This window comes from Papaver somniferum, chromosome 8, assembly GCF_003573695.1.
Source record: "Papaver somniferum cultivar HN1 chromosome 8, ASM357369v1, whole genome shotgun sequence".
In the NCBI taxonomy this organism is placed as follows: domain Eukaryota; kingdom Viridiplantae; phylum Streptophyta; class Magnoliopsida; order Ranunculales; family Papaveraceae; genus Papaver; species Papaver somniferum.
This window is the reverse complement of record NC_039365.1, coordinates 65,745,849-65,752,212: the sequence shown is the minus strand read 5'-3', so window position 1 is coordinate 65,752,212 and position 6,364 is coordinate 65,745,849.

Sequence of the window (6,364 nt, the reverse complement as noted above, 5' to 3'; positions counted from 1 at the left end):
GTTTTCCATTGGCACAATGGTGCGGCTGGAATGGTTGGCATGCCTTGGCGCGGTAGATGTGGCTGGCATGGTTTGGCATTGGCACAGTGGTGCGGCTGGCATGGTTGGCATGCCTTGGTGTGGAGATGTGGATGTCATGGTTTTCCATTGGCACAGTGGTGCGTCTGGCATGGTTGGCATGCCTTGGCGCGGTAGCATGAGAATTAGGGTTTGGCATAGATGATGTCGGTCGATGTTAAGGGTTCTGCCGTGGAACATGACACGTAAAAAAAAGGTACCCTGGTAATTCTTACGTAAGCATGCTGATCGATTGAATAAATGTGCTAATGGTCATAGTGACGTCATGTTAGTTGTACGGCTTTATGATTTTAACTCTAAGCTAAAAAATACCATCAACATTAAGTCCCCTGCTTAGCTCGGAACAGGAGCATTGTTGCGAGCTAAGCATAAGATGGTGACAGGAAAGGACAAAAATTGAAACGAAAAGTCATGGAAAGATGGCCAGGAAGGTCCGACTCACCTTTTTCGAGAGGTAAGGAGAGTCCATGATCCTCGTGTTTGGCGGCCTTGCGTAGATTCTATTCGTGGTGTATACCGTGAAGTGGTGAGATGAAGATCGTCGGCTTAGTCTGGCTATGCATCACCTTAGATGGGTCAGGGAACATCATGATGCTGGCTTGGCGAGTTGTCGGTGTTGGTGCGGCAAGTCATGGCGCAGACGGCATGGCATGGTGGGGCCAAGGCAATGGTGCAGTTTGGTGAGGCAAAGCATGTGGGGCCAAGGCATGGCGCGGTCCTGGCGAGGCAAGCATGGTGGACGGCTTGGCATGGTGGGGCCAAGGAAATGGCGCGGACGGTCTTGGCATGGTGATTGGTCTTCGCGGGCCCGGTTGCCTCTTTTCCTTACTTGACTCAAATAGGAAGTCCTTTCCTTATTCAAACTCCCAAGTATCACGCCTATAAATGGAGGGACGGCCTCTCCTTTTACTTCACACCTATTTTTTCTTTATTCTAGCCGTGTGGTAACAGTAAAGCGGATGAGCGAATCCCAGGTATGTCTTCCAACACTTCCTCTTTAACTTGCTTTTTTTTTGTGTTAGTGCAAACCCTAGCTGTAGGCGTACCTTTTCATGAACTTGTAGAAATGTTGTCCTTCTGCGTTGGTATGAATCCTAGCCGTAAGTATGCTTTGCACGAACTTGTAGTAACATTTAGGCGTGAATATCGTAGTGATGTTGGCCGCCTCAATTATCGTGCAAAGTAGGCATGCATGAGATGGTAATTGTCATCCTTTCCCGTGAAAACCTAGCTTCTAGGGTTTACTCCTTTTTCCTGGTGTGACCGTGTGTATGGTTCCCGTAGTGGGGCGCGCCTCGTCGGCCGGGCGAAAATTTCCCGCTGCAGGGTACGGTCTTGGCATGAGGAGGCGATGCAGGGTCTGTCAGTCCCCATTTCTTTTCCTATGCGCATTATGACTTTGAAACAAATTGGCTTGCGTCCAGGATGGATCTCTTGTGTCTGATAAAATAATTTCCATGCAATTTCCGTAATAATTTCTCTTCGTATTGTTCCATTGTAGTTATTTTGAAGGTGGAAGTAGCGCGGGAGAATTTCGTTAGGATGTCATTTGAGAAAAGTTCTGCCATACCAAAATATGTTGGCAATTCCAAGCCAAACATAGATGATGAGTTCTTTACAACACCGCCACGATTAGGAGAAATCATCCCAAGTATGTGTCGATTCTTCTGACTGGTCCGGAAAGTGAAAGAGAGGCCCGGTCGGTTCGGCCAGGAGGTGTAATAAGGTTTTGTCGTCATAGGAAAGAGTATCATGCTTCTCCTATTGAATTTAAAATCTCTGTGCCCTTTGAGAAATGGATGAGATTCATGATGAGCCAGGAATGTGTAAAAGCCTGTTTGACTAAGGCGCAGATCATTGATGCTGTCGCGGCTTCCTCAGTGCTTCAAATTAGGAAAGATAGTCCAGGCTTAGTTGCTTTTATTTCCAGATGGTGTCCATATACTCACACGACCATATGCAGGTGGGGTGAAATGACTATCTCCTTAGAGAGCGTGGCCGTGTTGCTGAACCTTCCTGTAATAGGAAACCTCGATGTCAAATTGTCTGCAGATGAAGAAGAAATAAGCGCCGCTCTGGTTGCGAAATCAGAAGGATTCGTTCAAAAAGAAAACGAGACGAGGTGCTTCTGTGACTGGTGGGTGTCTCAGTGGTTTCCAGATGGGTTGGAGCCGAATCAAAAGAATAGTACGCTTCATGTCGCGACGTTCTTGGCTCTTTGGTTATCCAGAGATATTTTCGATGACGGCTCGGGTAAGAAGGAGACAATACAGGAACTTATCAAGTTTTCCATAAAATTGGTGAAAGGTGTCGTTCTTCCTATTGGCGGCTTGTTTCTTGGTTCTCTGTACACACACTTGGATCAGCTGGTCGCGGACATGTGCGGTTCAAATGGTTACATGAAAGTGGATTCGTATATTTATGCCGCCTTTCTCCAAGCGTGGCCGTGGGAGCACTTCGAAAGGTATGCTCCAAAACAGTTGGCCGTACTTCCCGAGTCTTGGGGTGGCTCTAGGATACTGCGCCGGTCGAATAGGCGTCCAAAGATTGGTTCGAACCAGGTTCAATTCCTTTGCTCTTGCTTCGAGCATGTCTTTGTCTTCTGATAAAGAGGATATGAGTGTTGGAGAGATGGTGTTCATGCGAAGCTGCACGCCCGGTTATGTGTCGTCTTTCTTTCGAGGATCTTGCAAAGCGGTCTCTTACAATATCGATAGGGTGGCTCGGCATATGGGTTTTGACCAAGGGGTACCACTTATTCGTCAGCCGATTGTTCCAGAATTCTCGTTGCCAACTGCTCTCGACGCTACTGTTCTTGTGTCGGGTAAAAGTCTCCCTTTCCTGCTTGCGGAACGAAATCCATCAACAACCTCCAAATATAACATATTTTGGCAGGATGAGTTTCTCGTTTTCCATGGATTCTTGAATGATGTGGTAGAAAACCGTCGCGGTAAGCCTTCTCCTGCGGTTTTAGCGGAGCATCCACTGCTGAGGGATCCTTCTTTGCCCAAGCAAAAATCCGTTAACCCGAATGAAGATAGTCCCCAAGTGAAGGAGCGAAGATCTAAAAGCCGTGCAGATGGTTCCCAGTCAGTTTGGATAGCCCTACTGACTTTCAATTCGTCCAATATGTGGGTACGTATGATTTTCCTCTTGACTTTAGTTGGATCGTGTATATCCTTATTTCTTTCCTGAGTATCCGTCTTTGTATCTTGCCTAGGGTCTCAGCAGCGTGAACGCCTTTACCAAACTTGCAAGTAGTCAGAAAACATCGCTTCTCGAGACGGAGGGTGGCGGTGCTGAGCCTATCCGTGGCGATGGGGAACCTGAGAAGGATGAAAGCTCAGAGTTCAGTGATGGCGAGAGTAGTTCTTCCGACAGCAGTTCTGAATCTTCCTCTAGCCAGTCTGAAAGCGAATCAGTGAGTCTCTCGCATGTTTTTTTTCTTTCTCTTTGGAAAATATCTAATCCGTGATGTCATATAGGGAAACCTTTTCTGAAGATGGCCCTGAGATGGAGACTGGTGGTGATACAACTTTGTCTCCAATTATGGTAGTCGCGCCAGGCGACCTTGAAATGGATGTTGATCGAGATGGAAACGTCGTTGTGACTCAGACAATGGAGAGTACTCCAGTGGCCGCAGGTGCAATTATCATTAGGAATCCCTTGCCGGTTGCTGATGTAGACGCGGGCGTCACTTTCAACCCTCCATACCTGGTTCCTTATCCGGATCATGTGTTGATCGAGGGATTTAGCGTGCCAGCAAAACATGCGGTGCTATACACCAAGATATGGGAAAGCTACGAACATATCGCCACGACCAAGAAGGTTACTAGTCGATTTGCGTTGGTTAAGCGTGTGGAGGAAGCTTTGTATTCGATTGACGACATGTGCAACGTGACCGGTAATACTGTTTTTGAGGATGTAATCTCGAGATGGAGGTTCCATCGTGACATGTGTGTAAACTTCGAGTTCAATATTCCTTGGTTCGTTGACGGTTTTTCTGAGGTTGAAAAGTTGCTAGTCGAAACAGTCGAAGGTCCTTCTGCGGATATGGTGAAGAAGCAGGAAGCGAAAGTCGAATAATTTTCCAGGAAGCTGAAGTTGAAGAGGGCGGATCTCCAAAGCACGAAGGAGGCTCTTGCTAAGAAGAGCAAGCCATTGTTGAAAAACTTTCCTTGAATGTATTTCTGTCTTCTGAACTTCTTATTTTTAGTTTTTTTTTTTTTGAAAGGCAAATAAAACGCCTAGTTTATGGTATTGATTTCCTGGATTTTGGGGTTGATAGAAAAATGTTACCTTGAGGGTTTTGGGTTATTATTTTGGAATGAATTGTTTTTGGAATGGATTGTTTTGGGAATGATGTTGTCTTGGTTACGATTGTAAGTGACGCAAATATCCCAGGAAAACCGTGGAACCGTGAGTGTTGCGTGTCGGTAGATTACATGGGGTGGAACACAATATGGCTATCGGTTTTATCTTTACCGTGAAAACCTGAAATATCAAACCATGTATTTTGTCTAGGTAAGACTTACTCGGTTTTTCAGGTCTCCTGATGAAAAAGGAAACTTCTGGGTGTAAGACCGAGTTTTACTGGAGGAACCGCCGTGATTGTGGAAAGTCCCCAGTCGTCTCATATGATAATCGAGTCTTCGATCCCTGGTTGGATCATTCGCTTTTAACCTCAGGAAGTCCCCAGTCATCCCTCGCCGTGTCAAGACTGATAATCAGGTCGTCTGGTAACTGAGTCGTCGATCCCTGATCGGATCTCCTGCTTCTACCGCCTTGATGTCTGGGTCGAAGCATGAGATCGATGGTCGAAAATTGACATTGTAACCGAAAGATCAATCTCCCACTGTGGTCGCCAATTGTTTGAGGATGAAAACGGTTTCTGCTGATTTCGGTAATTTCGGGCGTGTGGGTGAGAAACGATTCTAAACTCTAAACAATGTACTGCAAGGGAGTACTTTATATTCGAGAGATCAATCTGTCCAAATCCGGCCTAAACCAAGAAATGGCCATTCCAGACTTGCTTCGGTCACAAAGAGGAGGAGAAGGGTTGGTTATGGAGAGGGAAGCAAAGAGAGTGTTGAGACCAGAATACTTGATTCTGGAAGAGTAGTTGTTTTGTGACTTGTATCAGAAAGTGGGAAGCTAACAGATGGGAAAGCTAGCAAACGTTTTCTGAGTGTTGTATGATCCTGACCTGAACTTGTTGTTCGGTGGAAATAGGTACTGCCTATTTATACAAGTCGAAGTGAAATATACTATGGTCTCATTAAGAAATGGAAAACGAGTGAGTAAATGGGAGGAGGTGGTAATCGGTAACGCTTGGAATTGATGTTCCATAAAAGAAAGTGTTTCACCATTACTCCATGTGTTTACTAACCGCTTCATCCTTATGACACTTTCTTATAACGAGCGTAGTGTACGCCGCACGTTGTAAACCGCCAAACCAATACCCACTGAACATCCCCCAGTTTGTGACATGTGTTGATGTCTCAAGGGTTTTCGTGGAAAACATGTAGCATGTTGCTGTTGTCTGGCAAGTTGAGCTTAGGAGACTTGACAACTCGGTGGTGACCTTCAACGGTCGAGATTTTGCATCTTTAGAGGAAGGTAGCCGTTGATTATTGCAACCTTTCGTTTGGTAACCAGTGGCATGAAAGTATGATCAGTATGGCTTTAATATGGCCCAGTTTAGGCGCGGCCAAAAGTTAGGGTTTTGGCTTTGTTTAGGCGCGACCAAACTAGGGCCAAAGGTTGCCATGTGTCAGATGGTAACCTTGGACGGATAAGATTTGCATCTTAGATGAAAAAGTGGTCGTTGATTGTTGCATGCGTTCGTTTTGGTAGCCGCATTGGGGAGGCCGGCATGGTATGGCTCGGCAAAGTGGTTTGCATGCCATTGGCACATGTGGCATGGCATGCCTTGGCGCAGTTTGGCGTGGCCAAACTAGGGTTTTGGGCCAAAGGTTGCCATCCGTTGTTTGGCGACCTTGGACGGCTAGGATTTGCATCTAGGATGGAAGGGTGGTTGTTGATCATCGTACGCCTTCGTTTTGGTAGCCGCATTAGGAAGGTCAGTATGGCATGGCGCGGCAAGATGGTTGGCATGCCATTGGCACATGTGGCATGGCATGCCTTGGCGTGGCCAAAACTAGGGTTTTGGGCCAAAGGTTACCATGCGTTGTTTGGCGACCTTGGACGGCTAGGATTTGCATCTAGGATGGAAGGGTAGCCGTTGATCGTCGCACACCTTCGTTTTGGTAGCCGCATGGGGAAG